The 19,148-nt window shown below is 40.3% G+C and overlaps 1 protein-coding gene across 8 annotated transcripts in view; it reads left to right on the forward strand.

Annotated features, from left to right (window-relative positions):
* Positions 1 to 242: 242 nt before the first annotated feature.
* ncor2 (nuclear receptor corepressor 2) overlaps positions 243 to 19,148 on the forward strand; it is a 104,989-nt gene continuing 86,083 nt past the window's right edge. For all 8 annotated transcript variants that reach the window (XM_078250198.1, XM_078250203.1, XM_078250197.1 and 5 more), the window contains exon 1: positions 243 to 490. The gene's annotated coding sequence lies outside the window, so the exon portion shown is untranslated. The remainder of the gene's footprint in view (positions 491 to 19,148) is intronic.

Here is a 19,148-nt window from a genome sequence, read left to right on the forward strand (position 1 = left end):
TACATGTCAGACATGCTAAATGATGTGCAGAAAGTAGTGCAGAAACTTAGATAAAGAGGCACGTTGGTGCCGTTAAAGTTATGTTGTGTTGGTGCTTTATGGTGATAACCCACTTTAACACTAGAGCGCTATATCTCTGAATTAGTTGTGGACATGGGAAAAGTGCAATTCTTGAGAGGAGGGGCGAGAGAACACGCGGACCTATTGAGAGAGAGAGGCGTTTCAGCACCACTGTGGTCTCAGCAGCAGCGGCTTAGAGACTATAGTGTTGTTAGACCACTGTTGTGCAGGAACAGACAAGGCATAGCTGAAAACCGCCAGCGGAACAAATTAAAACGAAAACTACTCTTTCATGTGGATTAATTCAGGGGCGAGACACTCAATCGAAGCGAGAAGCTCTTTAAGCGAATTTGGACCGACTGACGAGGATTGGGACGTTTGCTACTGTACGATAGCACCGCCGAATGGTTTCTCTTGCCCCGCCGCTAAGGTTAGTTAGCTTCCATTGCTGGCTGTCCGTTTGGTTAAGGGGGGGGGGGGGTGTCTGTCTGTTCTGTTCTGTTCTGTTGTTGGACGACGGGATCTGGCTATTCTTTGGAGGCGAATCATGCATAGCAGTTTGACCTTTTCGAGGCTAACGTTATACGTTACGTTATAGCTAACGTGACACGGTTGAACCTTTGGTAAATGTAGCTAGTTAATTTTACAGTTTAACTAGCCGGATGCTCACCCCACTATAATACTCATAGTTGGCTGGCTACAGTCAGCTAGTTAATTATTTTATAAGTCACGAACACGTGCTACATGGCTAGGCTAAGCTAGCTAATAGCTAACGGTGTTAGCTAGCTAGCTACCTAAGCTAGCTGTCAGAACTGCGGAGTAGCTAACGCCAATTTTATGAACATAATGAATCCTACATTGGTGTTCTCTGTGTAACGTTAAACACAATATTCTCCACAACACTATCAATATCCTCTGTTAAAAAATGACAATTTACTTATGACCAAGTGTCAATAACGTAACGTTAGGCTATGTTATATTGTGGTATCTGGCTAACTGAATTAGCCTGCTAACTTGGCTATGCACAGAAGCGCCCGGTTTGCGTTTGTAAACATTGGATTTACATGAAGTTGTCTTAGTGCGCTCTAGCGATAGCTAATCTAACGTTGGCCGGTAACGCATTGCTTTGTTGTCAGGCGGGTGATAACTAAGCTATGATGGCAAGTACACACAAATTAAAAGAAAGGTAACGTGAGTTAGCGTAAGTAGTTGGTTGTCTCAGATCGATAATTTGCTTTCGTGAAAGTAACGTTAACTTTATGCTTGCTTTTGAGTTAAATCGTGTTTTTTTCACCAAGTTTATTTATAACATTTTAACGGATTGTCCCACCAAGTGAGGCGATCATTAACATAAACAAAGTAACCATGTGATGATGTGGAAATAAGCGGATGTCTGTTTTTGTCAGCTGCCCGATCTCTACAACCACATCCATAAGCAGTAACATAGCTACATTCTACTTTTTAGCTGTCACTTACACGAGCACATTTCTTTGCTGCATTATCCCAGCCTCTGTAAACGAAGGTGACTGAATTTATAGTGACAGGCAAATATATAGATATGTAGATACTTTATTCATCCCGAGGGAAATTTTAGAATGTGATGTGTAAATGTATATTTATCTACCTCTAGCATTGCGCCAATACATTAAACAGTACTTTTTTTAAATCTGTTTTTATGTTGTATTGCGTGCATTGAATCTGCGTTTGAGAAACAACACTGTCCTTTAACAGTTTGAATATCCACCACACTGGGGAGTTTTATTTTTATATAGCATTGACTATAACACCTCCTGCTAAATCAATATCAAAGACAGTGGGCAATTAGTTACAGGTGTGAATCAAACAATGTATGAATAATATTGAATGCTTAGGTGGTGTGTAGTTTGATCCATTGATCCATCCAAACATTTTTTTTGGAAAGGATTCTTTGTCAATACATGTATGGATGGGACACTTGTAACACCCACTGTGAGGTTAGGCTAATGTTCCTCCTAAAACAAAGTCAAGGTGTAACCAAAATATCTCCAAAGTGCATGAGTATGCCAACAAAGCATGACATACTCATGCACTTTCTTTGAACTATGCTGTCAAATTTGGGGGGGGAAATCAATTCTTTCTAGGAGTGCACGATATGAGGAAAATATGCGACAACGTTGACATTTGCATTAACGATATTACTTGTGATAAATTGTGCTACAACAAATTGCTTGTTGAATTTAAAACAAATGAAAGGAAATGATTACATTTTAAAGTGCGGTTTTCTACTGATTCTTTCGCAATATGTCGTAGCCTTTTGCGATGTGTTTATTGTGCCAGTTAATATTGCGGTGACGATTTAAAAAAAAAAAGAAAAAAAAAAAAGACGATATTGTGCAGCCTTAATTCTTTTCCTCTGTTATATTTACACACACACTCAAATACACACATGCACAATATAGTAGGACCTATAAACATATTATGTATGGAGAGATGTCAGAGCGAGGGGTCTGCCTCAGGATGGCACCCTGAGCAGTTGGGGATTCGGTGCCTTGCTCAAGGGCACCTGGACAATGCCCAGGATGCGAACCGACATTTCTCCAGCTACCAGTACACACCTCGTACTTGGTCTGAGCTACTGCCGCCCCAAAACGCATCATATGCAAGTCTTATCTAGGCATGCAAATAGTTTTAGGTTTATGGTCGCAGGCTTTAAAATATGTGTCTCTGAAATTAGAGAACTCGCGTTGGGAGTTTTGTTTAAGTTGGATTTAGTCCAGTTTGTTGTCTGAGCGGACACTTGCAAGCAGGATTGATGGAACAGGTGGCCGGCTAGCGTTAGCTTTCCACCTAGCTAGCTCATACTCCTGCCGCGTTTCACGGCTGAGCATGTCCCCTTACCGGCTAGCGGCATCGAGCGTCTCCGGTCTCCGTAGCAGGCGAAGCTTGCGTAGTGTGTCGAATATTCCGTCTGTAATAAAGTTTCCTGCATATTCTCCGATCTGTACCACTGTATCCCGGTGGTACACATGTGCGGTAGTTTGAATGCACATAATTGTTGTAAAAGTTTGCTGCTGAAAAGACAGAGCATGTTTAGCGAAGCTTCAAGATGGCTGACACTCGGCTCTGCTCGGTACCATTGGCCAGTGACAGTCCCACCCCCTATGGGCGGGTTGAAAACATGTGGAACTAGCTGGCTGTAGTTTAGGGCTGTAAATCTTCCTCTATAATACTATTCGAATTCCATTTGTTATTTTATTTAATATTCAAATATTAAATGCTCAAATTCATCCTGTTATTATTATTTACGATATTACACAGGCTTATAGATCGCCAATGCCACTATCAGCATGCGGTTGTTGTTACACATTCTGTCCACTAGAGGGACTACTAACATTACAAAACAAACTTTTGAAAACAGGTGAGCGCTTTCTTATTAACAATAAAACAGCGGGACAAAATGAATGACTTTAATGTACCTTGGCTCAAGCTCGTGAATAAAATATTTAAATCCAGACCCCTGCGTGATGTTGATCGGTCTCATATCTTTACATTTGAACCGTGTCAGTTTGTCCGTTATCGCCTGGCGGACAGCTGGTAAGCCCCGTGATGAGGAGAGAGGCAGAAAAAAAGTCATTCTTGCCCGTTTTTAGCGGTAATTCCTCGGACAGATCGCCTAGCTTGTCAGGGTGTAGCGTTGTCAGGTGTGCCCTCAGGTCGCTTTCCGCCGTTTCTGATAGTATTGTGATGATGATACCGCGTGGATGTATGTATTAAGGGAACATGTACGATTGTGATACGATTCAAAAACTTTATTGTTCATCAGACTAAACAAAAGCATTTAATTTTCACATGCGTGTAGGCCAAGGCGACGAGAAAGGCAAGATTGCATATAAAACATTTAAAAAATTCATAAAAAAGCAATATTTGAATAGTAATTTTAGCATTCGAATAGTATAGATTTTTTAAATATTCAAATTATATTTGAATTTCGGAATTTTTTCCAACAGCCCTACTGTAGTTCATATGCTGCGTTCATGCCAGCTGGGAATAACAGGGACCGCCCCCGTGATTACATTGTTTTTCCGACTGCCAGCGTTCACATGGTCGGGATGCGTGTTCTTCTTCTTCTGTTATATTGGCGTTTGGCATAACAACTTGTTGCATGACTGCCACCAACGGTTGGCTGTAGCCTAGAGCATCAGGTGTATGAAAACATGGAGGCCACAATAACAAAAGATTTGCTGCTGTTTTCTTATACGAGAAACATCCACATCCATCCGGATGTGCGCTTTGGAGCTCACTGATAGCTCCGTAAAGTTCAGCTAACGCATTGGTAGCATTAGTGCTTGGTGGGATGTAAACACCGAGTATAAACACAGCCGTGAATTCGCATGGAAGTGTAGAATGGTCGGCATTTAACAGTCACAAACTCCACCAGCGATGAGCAGTAGTTGGATACAAGCACCGCATTTCTGATTGGTTGAATTTGCGTGAATTGTTGCGATCGCGACCTCACGAAATCCTGGAGGGACTGATACAGTACATCAACAGGCTAGCATTAGCTCTGTACTATAAAGCTTTGTTTTGTAAAAGCTTTTTTTGTGAACTTAAATCTGCAATAGTTTTTTGGCTACTTTGGGGGCAGCGGACCCTTCTGAGTTGACATGGTGAACTTCTTAGCAACAGACACATCTAACAGCAACATTTTCATTCATTTGGAGCCGTGTTTCTGCCTACGCGATGAATGTCCAAAGTCCAATATTCACTCTCTTTTGGCTTGTTTTTTTGGTCTCTACCATCTCTGGAGGGAAATATCTGGCTCTTTAACTGCTAAATACTTCTGCATATTTGTGTGGTAAAACTCTGTAGAATCATCACTATGAGCGGCCCCTTTAACATTGTCATTTCATACATTGTTATTATAAAATGATAATGATATGGCTGATTTTTTTGGGCTTTAACCATAACTAATGAATGTAAACATTTTTCTATAAGCTGTTATTTAAGTTATTACCCTTACATTTGTGTTAATATTCCTTAATGCTTGACGGGATGGATATTTTGTGGCGTGTACACAGTTTAGTTCGTACTTCAACATAAAGTATTCAGGTGTTATGCTAAGTCATAGTGCCTGCTGACAGTTGGTGTGTCTTACAAGGCAGCCTAGAGAGCACAAAGTCTGCCAATAATTCATAATGGTGTGACATTGCTGATTTGTGTTCTGTGCACTCATAGTACAGTGTCAGTTCTGAGCAGTTCTCCCTTATCCAAAAGGGTAATGTGGGCAAAGATAATCTCATGCTCAGTGCGGTACCTCAGGGACACTGTTTCAGTGCTAGTCGAATTTCAGCTCGTATTATGAAACGCAACACAGTTGCGAAACTGGAAAGGGGAGAGTTCTTGCTTATTTTATTTTCTGTGAAAGAAGAGTCTTCAGTGAATTGTTGTGGTAATAAAAAGGATGTTGCGTCATAAATCACAAAAAAGATTTCCATTACAATTCACAGAGGCTGTCCTTCAAAGGCATAAATGTCATAAATTGTCACTTTTCAGTAGGACAATAACTATCTGTTACTTCAACCACCAAGTACTCTAAACATTCTAATAATTAATATTTACCACTATCAGATACATATATACATTTATTAAATGTACATTTAATATGTACATCATCTTTTTTTAAAGAGCAGTTATAATTATGAGAGAAATTTTCTAGTTCAGACCCCTAAAGAACAATTGTTTTTCTTGTACAAGACATATGATGATGTTTGTTATTGATTATTTACAATGATCAGCAAGTAATGAAAAGACCATCATGAAAACCTACAAGAATGTGTGGTCAAGCTGCATCTTACAACTTTTGTTTCATCAGTAATGCCCCTGCTTTAGCTACTATGGCTGTCAAAATTGGCCAAAAATGTAATATTATTAGGGCTGTCAAACGATAATTTTTTTAATTGCTGAATTTCTATAGTTAATCACGATTAATCGCATGTTATATCACATGATTAAAATTCTATTATTTTGCATTTCAGAACAGTTTCTAAGTACATTAACAATGGAAAGCAATTCTTACCAGTGTATCTTGACTGGGAATCAAATGAATGCAAGGAAAGTTACTTTATGAACTTGACTTTAAGATTTGTATTTGTTTATTATTTATTTACTGTAAACAAAAGAAAAATGTGTGAATCTGTCATTATTGCACAATTCATCCAAGTACCTAACTAAAAAACTAAAAACCCCTATCCTTACTAGAGTCAATATAGTGTGCAGTAACTAACTAAATAATGTTGATTACTCACTGACGTCCAGTGATCCCGGTTAATGAGACAGCATTTGCAGCACTTTGCAGCAGTTCCAGTTGGGCTGCTTTCTCCGTGTCGTACAGGCTGTGTATGTGTGAAACTACTGTCCCCCTCGACGGCAATGTATGACGGGTCAGAACATGCCAACCGTAGTACGTCTTTAAGACCCGAGTCTTCTACGATGCTGACAGGTCTGGAGTTAGTTGCTACCCATTTCGCAAGAGCTGTAGTAATTTTTGGGGATTTGGTTTCATCAACAGGTCTGCGAGTAGCACTCTCCAAAATAGTGCTTTGCCTGAGCCCGCTAGCATCAACCTGAGTCACGTTAACTGTACTACTATGCTTAGCTCGTAGGTGGTAGCTCAAGCTTGACGTGCTTCGTGATATTTTAATTCGGCTTTGCACAACGTACCCTGTTAGGCATGACGCAAAGCGGAGTGAAGTGTAAAATAAATTAATAAATGGCGGCATGCCATTAATGCGATTTAAAAAAAAAAAGAATATGAATGCTGACAGCCCTAAATATTATGTAAAGTTTGAATATTCCTTTATAAACACATCTTTTTTGCGCATTATATCCCCAAGATGGTAGTCTGGCTATCACCAGACCAAGCTCAATCTTTTAAGATTGAACATTAGTCTGGGGAGTCTGCTCTGTATTTTCTAATGCACTAGAGGCGTGATCAACGGGCATAGTTCAAATGACTCTGTACGCAATTGGATAGTCCTTCAACCAGTCAGACCAACGATCCAGTTGACGTACTTTGCAGAGCTAAAGCCGGTCGGTAGTAAAAAAAAAAAAAAAAAAACGTTAGGTAGTAAGGCAAACGCATCCTTCTTTTGTAGGAATTGTTCCAGGGCAAGTTTCTGTACCATTTTCAGAGAAAACCTGGCTTTGAAATCTTTTAAAATGGCAGTGACAGCAGCATCAACGGGTTGCTGCGCTTCAGTGGCCGCCATGTTGAATGTAAACAAAAAGCTGCTTGCCTTCGCTTCTCTATCGTCATCGTCAAACAATACAGTACAATTGGATACGTAACTACTTGTGTAAGTATATTTATTTCAACATAAACATGTCTTTTAAAAGATCTACATACTTAAAAATAAAATAATGTCTTATACCGTAAAACTTAATTTAAAGGAACACACTGACTTATTGGGACTTTAGCTTATTCACCGTAACCCCCAGAGTAAGACAAATCGATACATACCCTTCTCGTGTCCGTGCGGGTTGTAACACTGTCTGATGGTTCCACCGGAGGCTTAGCCTAGCACAGAACCTGCAGGTAACTGGTTCCAACTAGCCTACTGCTCCCAATAAGTGACAAAATAACACCAACATGTTCATATTTACACGTTGTGATTTGTAGAGTCACAGCGTGTACAAAAAAACAACGTAACATGAGACACAGCCATCTTCTAACCGTAAACAAACTGGGATCTATATTATCAGAAAGGCTTGCTGCAAAGCAAATCACTCCGCCCAAGTAGCAGAAGTAGCAGAGCTTCGCCTTTCTGAGAATATAGTTCCCAGTTTGTTTACGTTTAGAAGATGGCTGTGAGATGGCAGAACTTCCTGATTCTTGTCGTCTCTCTGGTTAGGCGTGTTAGTTGGCGTTTTTGTGTTAATCACCCTTCTTCACCCTTGGTGGTTAGTTTTCTCCCAGATTTGTGCCAGCCGCATGATAGAAATCTTATCACACCCACTCAATCTCCGGACGACTGGGACATTAGACAACCTTTTTAATAGGAATCTCAATGTTTAGAGTTGTATAAAGAGCAGGGCTCCCAGGCCCACGCGAGAATGCGGCAGGCAGACAGCTGCAGTGGTGCTGTTTTTCTCGCCCAAACGAATAATAATTTTCATATTCCATAGCCAGTCTTCATCCCTTTACGCCAATTCAACATGCTGAATGCATACAGCCCAACTCAACCTGTTGGCTTGGTTTGTCCGGATTGTAAGACATTATTTTGTATCTGACATAGCCTTTGTTGAAATCTCAACCTGCATTTTGAATTTTCATTTGCAGACATTAAATCCAATAACTTACTTAACCTTGTGCATCTGAGTGTTCAATGGTGAGCTTCTTTAATTTAGGCAAATAAAGTCATGGATCTATTCAGATGTTACTGTTTATACTGAGAACACAGCACATGAAATGATGATTAAACGGAAATGACACAACTGTGGTATTCTGCGGTGGACTTTATGAACCCTTAAGTTAACGCGCAGAAACCAAAGAGGGAAATGTGAGGCTGTCGCAATAAAAATCTGCCTCCCAGGCGCATTCCCTCCTTCCACCCAGTTTCCCTCTCCCTGAATGAGAAACAGCAGCTGTCTAGCACTTCTTGCACACTAGTGGACTGCACCTGGTAGGTTTCGTGTGTGGAGAATGTTATGCTTGACTCGGTGTGGTATAATATTATGATCGGGCACAGCTGGTCTGTTGCAGTTCCTCAAATTACTCACAATCAAAGTGCCATTGAACTGGACACGGTGCCCCCTCAGTTCAGTGGCCGCACCATTTGTACCATTGTACAGTTTTCTGGGATTGCCAAATGGAAAACCCACGATTGTGACGTGTTTGAGGAAAGTGGCTTTCTCATATAGGCCCATGCAGATCCTGCAAGTTGCCATTAGCCTCATGATTTTATGCCCTCTCCTTTAGGATTCAGTCATCAAACTTTAATGGTAGCATAACTTAGGCAAAAGAAGTTGAGGGTTTAGGGCTGCAACTAACGATTATTTTCATTGTTGATTAATCTGTTGATTATTTTCTCGATTAATTGTTTGGTCTAAAAAATTGTTAAAAATGACGATTGGTGCTTTCCAAAGCCCAAGATGACGTCCTCAAATATCTTTGTTTTGTCCACAAAAGAGTAAAGAAATTACAAAATATTCACATTTTAGGAGCTGGAATAAGATGTTTTCTTATAAGCCAATTAATTGATTATCAAAATAGTTGGTGATTAGTAGGTGACAACTAATTGATTTTAATGCTGAATGCACGTTGAATGAAACCAGCATTCCTCATTTGTTTGTCTGAGTTTGTTGCATATTATGATTATCTGAAGAACACCAGCTGCTCTCAAACATACAGAAATGTATGGTATGTTATCCTTATCTGTGAGTTGTGTAAACATTAAATTTTTTCTCTTATGGCCTTGCATTTGCCTTCTGTGTGAACAGACTGATCTCATGAAGTGGTGTATGTATGACACGCCGATTCATATGCCATGATTTGCGTGTTATAAAGATGCATACTCGCGATTTTGCGTGTTTATCAACGCCGTTTGGCCTCCATTGACTTACATTACCTTGCGATTGCGTGTCAATTGACACCGTATGAAAGGCCGAAAATCCGCGTGAGGAGGTTGGTTGGGGTGGCGGATGGGTAAAACACAGGGCTTTCACCCAGGAGAACGGGGGTTGCGCCCCGCGTGTGGTGTTTCCTTTGTGTCCCTCGTGTGATGTTTCCTTTCCACGTTTGTTCTTTTCCTAAACCCAACCCCGTTCTTCTTTTCCTAATCCCAACCATTTTTTCTTTTCAACCTAAACCCAACCCCGTTCTGCTTTTCCTAATCCAAACCGTTTTTTCTTTTCAACCCAACCCCCACACGCCACATGGCTTTAGAAAGACGTTGCAGGCTGCAGTCAGCTGTATACAACGTAAACATACACGTGGACAGCTGAAAATGAGTACAGATAACACGCCTCTTGGCTTTAGGAAAGTGGCGTGTGTGTTTACGCAAAGTCATGATGTCACGTTGGTGTGAATGACTTGCCAGTCCTGTCAAGCTGTACAGTATAATCTGTGATAGACTGCAGTGATACTGTGTCAATTGTCGTGGCAATAACTGGGAACCTGCTACCTGTACACTTCTGTGTTTGTTTTTTCACCTGCCAACTGCAGCCTTTGCTGCTCAATCAAGTAACCACAATGACAAAAAGTACTAAGTAAAGTTAGGTTCCAGTTTAGTTTCTCATTTGTTATTTCTTTTTTTGTTCAGGTATGTCGAAAATATACTATTACAAATACAGATTGTATCCTTTAGGCTACATACTGCTTACACCAGTGAAATCCTTTGACATTTCAGCCTGAAGAAACAATGTAACGTTTTTTAAGTTGTTAATTCTAAACAGCCTGAACAAAACCAGTTTTGCTTTCATATTGTGGTAATGTTAGATGTTTCTAGTTCTTTGAATATGTTATAACATGTTCTTATAGTCTGAAGTCGTGCCTCTTTCATCATTTACATTTTAATTGATGTGCTTCAATGGAATTGATCCAAACTACTGTCAATTACTTAACTAACTTTAATACTTGTTATAATTGTCTATCTAATGAATTACTGTATATAATACCATCGTTTGCCCAAGAGTTTTTTTCCAGCAGCGGTGCTGAAGTGTACCAGTTTTGTTTTGTGCCAGCCGCTGACAGGAGAAGGGCTTTGTGCACAGTTGTAGATGTCCTCCTCGTCTTCTGTCATTCTACGCTGCCTCTTTCCTCTCTCTCTTTTCCTCTCCCTGTCCTCCACTCGCCTATTTCCATGCTTTCCTGTCTCATCTGTACTGCCTGCCGTCCTGTCGAATAATGGAATACATGAAGTGAAGTGGTTGAGTAAACAACCTGTACAAATGAAATCAAATAACTGCCTGCGTAACCTGCTACAGGAGACAAAATACCTAACCTGTCGCACCAGATGGTTTGGTACACAGTACCACTTGTCAATGGTGTGGAATCTGTCCATCTACAAACAATCAGATACAACAAACCATATGACGTAGTAGGGTAGCGGAGCCAGTTGGTAAATCAAACTTGCTGAAGAGCCTAAATGTCTTTTCCATTGAGAAAAGCCTTCAGTGTTGTTCTTTGCTCTTCTTTCAATGAAGAAATACTCACCAGTTCTGATATAACTGATGCTAATGCGGCATCTACGCTAAAATCTTTAGGAGCCGCCAGTCGAGGAGTAAACCTCTGTATGTGTGCGCCCACTCTACCAACTGAGCTAACCCAGCCACACCCACCATTGTTGTTTTGACCAAACGGTCACCTGTGCGCCCTAGCGTGTTATGTAGGTCTGTCAACATTGGCCTAAAATGACATTTAAATATTCCTTCTAAAATAAATACACAAGTTGAAATATATTTGAATTTCTGTTAGATGTTTAATAAACATGTTGAACTTTTTGAAATTTAGATTTATAATATGAAATTGGCGGCAATTATTGATGTCCCAATTGGTGCAAACATTAGCTGTTGCCACATTACAAACACTTTTAGTTCAGCTAATCAAATTATGACAGAAAACATAGCCCGGTATGTAGTAACGGAGTTTGATTATTTCTTCTGAAAACTGATTTGAACCATTCAAATATAATATACAGTATATTCTTTATTATGTCCATTACTACTTGTATAGGTTTATTTTCCACAAGTCTTCGGTTCGGGATCAGCTCTCTGCTCTGATCTCATCGCCTGATCTTGACTCACTTCCACACCATCGCATTCTCCCGGTCCCCGCCTGCCGCTACTCTTTCCGAAATAGCGGCTGGGTTCAGCAGTCAGTCTGCTTCTCTCTTGTTCAGCTGGATTGGCCAGCAGCTCATTGAAACTAGCTTACTAGCTAGCTGCCTAGCATATGTGCTTCAGACTAAAGCTAGTGACAATGTGCTCAATGACTCAAACTTGCACGCTAAGATACTGCGGTTCCGGTTGGTAAGCGGTGCCAAACCATAATGACTTCTGTTAACTTAATAATTAAAAAAAGTTACTTGCATCCCTTAATGTGTTAACTCAGAACTATATAATAACCCTTTGATTGCATATTGTTGTTTTGTGTGTTACTAGAAAAGTACAATCCATTTATTATTCATAAAGCTTTCTATTTTGATTTCCATGGCTATCAAATGGAGTTACTATTAAACAGTCACCCATATTTAAACATACTAAAAGAGAGGCAGACACTGGATAAGCAGAGATTAGAAATGGCTTTGTGGTAAGTGATTCACTTGACTCTTACGCAACACTGATGACAGCATGTTACAGGACACGGCTCTTGTTTATGTGTAGGCTACAGCTGTGGGTAGCGTTATATTTATCTCTGATTAGCCTAGCTTTTCTTCTGGGAATGTGTGTTACAGCATAGTTTGTTTTTCACATTCTGGAAAGCATGTTAGTAAGGCCAGCCAAGGTCACACACCTCAGGGTTGATGATCTTGACAGTGACAGTGGAAATACGAGTGACATGTAACAGTGAAAGGTATGAAATGGAATGTAATTACAGGTTATGGTGTGCTTGTGTGGGGGAATTGACTTGTCTTGACGTGTGTGCTGGATCCATGACCGTGCAGTTTGTAAAAAAATAAATAAATAGTCCCCTAAGTGCATCAAAACATCAAGCTGCTGGTGTGTGTTTTGTGATGTTTGGGTATTTTCCCCACTAAATCATTGTTTTCTGTCCATAATTCAAAACCTTGTAAAACTTGTGTATCAAATCTAGCTGGCATGTTTTGTTTGGTATGTTGTCTGTGTAAATAACACCAGCATGCATGACCATTAGTGTTTGGCAGTGCACATGCACACCCTCACACTGTACACACACACTTGAACCCTCTCATGCATAAATTGAAGCTCTGTGAGGCTGCTGTCGCAAACAGAGGCACTCAGTTGCATGATGCCATACAGAAGAACATTTTAAAGCTCTTGAATAATTTAGTAGCAGTGGGGAGGAAGTAGGTCAGCCCAGCAGACAAGTGCACTCCTCAGTTTTATTTCCTGCTCCTTTATTCTCTTAGAGAATAAAGAGGGATTTGTGAGTGGACGGAGACCTCATACATCAGAGCGGCGCTGTCACATTGTGTCCAGTAGAGTTGGTCCGATACCACTTTTTGCTTCCCGATACCTATTCTGATATCCTGAACTTGCGTATCGGCCGATACCGAGTACCGATCCGATACCAGTGTGTCATATATTTTATTGTTTTAACAACTGTATACTACTATCCCTGTATGGATGTGTTATTATTTATCTTTGTTGTCAGTCTGGCTCAGGTTAAACTCTTTGTGAAACATGAATGCCACAGAACTTTTCTTTTATTCTGCAGTTTGACAGTCAGTTATAACGGAAAAAGAACAAACTACTTTAACATAGATTTTCTTTAGGGCTTTATTACGTGGTATCGGATGGGTGCATGAACTCCAGTACTTACCGATACCAGCGTTTTAGGCGGTAAGAATAATTTTGGGCATCAATAATCAGTAACTGCAATCATTCAGTTTCAACCTCAGTGTTTGTTCGTCATTCATGGCATTTCTTTGCATTATTTTTTACGGGTAATCGATAAAGATTTAAGGGTAATTTAATATTAAACCACTAGTACAAGTGATGGTTTTATTTAAGCTGTCAATCAGCTGGGGCTAGTGCTGGCATTATCCAGGCTACATCTCGCAAACGGATTTTCCGTGATGTAATTTAGGTTTAAGAGAAAATATCTGCTTACGGTTTGACTCAGCCTGGTCAAATGCATGCTAGACCATCAGCAGTGTTGGGAAGGATACTTTCAAAACGTATTCCGTTACAGAGTACAGAATACATGCCCAAAAATGTAATTTGTAACGTGTTACGTTACTCAATCTGAGTAACGTATTCTGAATACTTGGATTACTTCCACATTGAATTGCATTTTATAAGTAGGAATGCGGCCAGCACATACAGCTTACTAAACAGGCCTATTCTGGTGTGTTCTTCTGTTCCAACTGGCTGAATGTGTACCTAAACAAGCAGATAGATTTTTGTATTTGTAGTCCCGAACTGCATACTACAAAAATCTAACCTCAGTCTAAGCTACCACGAGCTAATTTTAGCTAACGTTAGCTAACATGTCAAACGGGGCTAGTCAGTCTTTCAACGGCTCTGGGGCTAGTAAATCAGCATGTAGTAGAATGTCAAGTCACACGTCAACTATAAAATAGCAAGGTGACGACTACCTTTGGCTAAAAATAACGTAGTTGGTTGCTGGCAAGCAGAGGTTGCAGTGCACAGTTATATTTCATTCTCTCTTCTCTTTCTTTAATATGAAATGGTGTTTGAATTTCCAAGATAGAAACGCATTCCTGCCCTGGCTCTGTTGTGCCGGTTCCGCCTCCATCTCTACCTCTATCAGTGATCACGCAAATAGCTAATTTTTTCGTTTTCATATTGGGGCTTCTGGGAAATGCATGGAGTTGCGAGAGTGAATAAACCCGTGAAACAGAAGTATCGTCATGTAATCCATTGATTTCAACAATGTAACTGTATTCTAAATACCAACTATTTAAATTGTAACTGTAACAGAATACAGTTACTCATAATTTGTATTCTGAATACGTAACGCCGGTACATGTATTCCGTTACTCCCCAACACTGACCATCAGCAGGTCGGAAAGAGGATAATAGGTTTTATGTTGTAGGAATCAGAGTAGACATAAGAGATGTCAGTCATGTCTGTCATTTATCATAACACACGCACAGATAACTATAGAGCTGCATTTTTCTTTGTGTGTGATCATTTTAATCAGCAAAAATGCTGTTTCAACGTTCGATTAAATAGGCTATGTACTCACCTAAACAACTACATACTGCTCTGTGCTCTCGCATTGTGGTAGAAATCTGTTTTTGGAGTTGGGAGTCAAGAACAAGTATTATGTGCAGTGTGTGAAGGCCTTAGTTGTACACAGGCCAACAGGGAGGGGGAAGGGAGAGCCTTATGTAATTTCACACAGTGTCGCCGAGGCGGCCGGCGGCAGGGGAACAGGCAGGAAATCCAATAGCTGCTCTGCTGTCCAGCCTGGATACAGCTGCACGATCACATCTGGAGGTACAGGCCAGCCAATCACTGGTCCTGTTCATCGCTCTCCTCCTCCTCCTCTGTTTTTTTCTTTTGGTTGTCTTTAGGGTTGTAATGATACACAAATATCATTAATACTTCCTTTGTACAGTTGTCATTTGGTAATATGTTGCTGTGGGGAAAATGCAAGGGTTACTTTTGTTCTACATTATTACTGATAACACCTGACCTACGATTCTAAGAATTATATTCAGGGCCACCACCCAGTTACACTACAGTCCAGCGCAACTGCAGAGCAGCCACCCCACACTAGTCTCATGTTTTCCTGTAACACTCATGTTAAATGCCTTTGTCCATCATCTGTCATGTGAAAATATCACATTTCCATATAAAGAAACAAAAAAGTGTTGTCCTGGTCCTAGCTCGGTTATTAAATCCCAGTTTTATAAAGCAATTAGAAACCGGTCGCACATGCTCTGTGTTGCGCTGTTCTCCGTTTTGCTGCTTTCCGTTTAAGTCACCATTTAGTAGTTAAGCTTGTCAGGGTTTATATCGTCAGTGTTTAGTTGGGCAGTCCTCAAGTGGCAGCAATTCTACACTAGCGAAGAGCTAGCAACTAATGCTACAATACAGGCCAAAAGGCTGCGTCTTTTTGTCTTGCTTACTGTTGTTAAACTGAAAAGTGATTAATAAATACTGAGCTAAGGTTAAACATTTAAGGCTAAACAAGCAAGTCAGTGCTTACATTTTATTCATCCCATTTGGTCCATATTTAGTGACTGTTCTAGGTTAGGCTAGTTCTATGCAGTTATATTTGAGAATGCCGCTTACAGTTACAATTCACTGGTGTCATCTCTGACGACGTTAAAGACATTTCAAATGAAGGTTTTATGTGTTGCATTTTACACACTGTTGCTACTTTCATTTCACTTCTATTGTTTTTCAGGCCTCGCTTGTGGCTGTTTTTTTTGAGCTAATCACACGTTTTTAACATGATGGGAAGTAAGCTGTCAGATGAAATGTGTGACAGGCTGTGGTTGAGGGAGATTATTGCACCTCTCTGTTTGGTACTAATAGCTTTGTGCTAGCCACCTGCCTGCTAGGAACTGTACTTTGTATCAAGCTGGCACACACACAGGCAATACCTATATCACCTGCTGCCTTTTATAGCCTCTCTCTAGCTATGTTTCCAACCACTTGTCAATCGAATTATCTGAAGGTCGCTATAAATATTCATGCGAATAATGCCGGTGAAAGTGTGTTTCCATCCAACGGCTTTTTTGTGTGATTAACTTCTCTTTTTTATTAACATACAAAAACATACAATTAGCAATATGAACTCCCCCCTTCATCACCACCCAACCAGACAGAAAAGATGACAATTACAATATTCAAGACCATAATAACAAAATCGACAATAAACCATAAACCAAATAAACATGTATAAATGACAACACCATAAGCCCATTATATACGTCTCTACCCGGTACAAAACTTCTTAGGAGCCGTCCAGAAAGCTCAGCTACTTTCCCCATTTTCTAAAGTAGACATCCATCAACAGTTTTAAAGCGAATAAAAACCTGTGATTAATGACGTTTTTTTTGTGGTCAAATTGGTATATCAAATAGATTTGAAACATTTTAAGGGGTTTCTATTATTTTCGCACTGAATCACACAACGTTCAAGCTAACATTTGCGAACAAAGTCTGCTAGCCGAAATAGGTCGTGCCGTCTACCTACAAATGATTCGTATTGCACAAGTTGTACTAGTACTTATGTGCCGGCTGATAGCGACATATGGAGCTATAATAAGACAACAAGGAGGCCATCAAACCATCGCTGTGATGATGCAGATGCACATTAATGCCAGACGACAACTATCTAGCCGTTCTATTTCGCTCTTCAGTTAAATTTAAAAAAGTCTCGTCTCCTCGTTCGTCCACTTGTGTCTTTGTTGACACCCGCCATGTCTGCAAAGAAAGCAGAAATGTCCTAAAACCTTTTCTTCTTCGTTTTATGGTGGGTTGCAACCATAAAATTACCTAAAACATATTCACAATTCATTATTTATTCGGCAAATGACGTTTCCTTCAGTGTTTATAGCCGTTAACCGATTAAGAGGAAATTGGATGAGATCGAATGTACAAACTTTGTGTCGATATTCATGAAATTCAGTCGAATTTTACTGTTTCCATAAGGCATTTTTCATTTGATATTACTTAAATCGCATAAGAACGTGTGGATGGAAACATGGCTTCTGTCACCTAACATTTCATTTTACTTTCCTGTTAGTAACTCATTCTCTTGCTTGCCTGTTTTCCCGGTCATGGTAGGAGGACCTTATTAGTTTGGATTTCAAGATTTTTGAGATTCCTCTGACAACGTTACATTATTTTTGACTGGCAAAGCTAAGTAATGAGTTTTGTTACATTGCATAGTTTTTAGCGTACAAATATAAGTGGACTGGACTACATTGATTTTGTGGTGTCTTCCCCTTTTGTAACGTCAGTGTGACAGTATCTACCAGTAAAGGGGTATTCCGCCTCGTCAGCATTGTCTTGGATGTTACTGCGTGGCAGTGTAAAGGGCATTGTACTAGGGTTTGGCAGCTCTGTAAGTGTTCTTCCTGCTCTTGCCCAACCATTCATTTAAAGGTGTTTGCAATCACTTTCTCATTTTACTGGCTGATGCACTGTGACTTCCTCGGTTTTATTGCACTGAAAGCAGTCAGGAAAAATATAATTTGAGAAAGAAAAATGCAAATCGGTAACCGGCTTTGCATGGTACCTTGGGTTATCACAGTGCTATAGAAAACTACATAGATTTGATAAAACAGAAAAAGGGTGAAGTCGGGTGGAAAAGGCTTAAGTGTCAAAGCTGTGTCTTTCTTGAGAAGCTGTGCTTACCACACAGATTGACCTTGTTCTGCACCCTGACCTTAAAAAACCTCTTGGGACCCCAATACTGAAGCTTGAGTGGATTAATTGGGAGAGCTTTGTTTCCCTGTTAAATTAGAGTGGAGTGGAGGGGAGGGAGGTGAAGGGTGGAAGTAGGGCAGCTCTATTCCCACCCCTCGGCCAATTTAGTTGCAATGGCTCGTAGGTGTTGACTGACTATATGAATGTTGGTGAAAAAGACCACCAGTTTCTCTCTAGTAATACAAAGTCTGTACATTATTTCCACAAGATGTTAGTGTTGCAGCTGTGGATTATTTTAGCAGTCTGCTTTATTTGCAGTCGTTTCTTAAAAGCATCATATTTCTTACAATTACATTCCAGGATGGGGGGGGGGTTACATGTCACCTGACGGACGAGCGCTAATCTCAACTAGCAATCATATTGATTTAAGTTTAAATGCTAACGTTATCCTGTGTTGGTTCCGCTCCGTGGACTGAGTGCATAACTGTAGACTGGATGCTTTCTGCTGAGATGCTGAGGCCTTGACGTCGTGCGTCTGTAGTAAGCTAGTTCCGTTTTACAATAGACAGACTGTAAAGTAGAGTTTTGTTTCAGCTTGAAACTATCCCAAATTTTGGACACTTTTTGTCGTTTTCTCTGGCCTGTCTGTACACGGTCCGTAGGCGTGTTGTGTGACGGTAAAAAAGAAGAAAAGAATTATTTGAGTTACTTGAGGAATCGTTTCAGCCCTAGTCCAAAGACCTGGTTTCACTTTTAGACAACGTCAACTGGACCACCCATGCTGCAAGTAAGATAAGGGCAATTTGACAGTGTTTCAGAAAGCAGGTGTTTGCATGCATGTGTAGTATTTGTGAGCAGTTCAGTATTGAGGGTGAGTGAGTGAAAGGGTAAGGGAGCGAGAGCCTCCTTGTCCAGGGCCTTTCGGTAATGAGGCTACAGGGAGATAAATCCTTATGAGACCTGACAGGGTGCCACATTCCTAGGCTGAGAGTCCTAGCAGCCCCCCTTCCCTGAGCTCTGCTCTCTAGGGCACTGCTTTATAGACTTCTGATGTT

Source organism: Sander vitreus, chromosome 5, assembly GCF_031162955.1.
Source record: "Sander vitreus isolate 19-12246 chromosome 5, sanVit1, whole genome shotgun sequence".
NCBI lineage: Eukaryota > Metazoa > Chordata > Actinopteri > Perciformes > Percidae > Sander > Sander vitreus.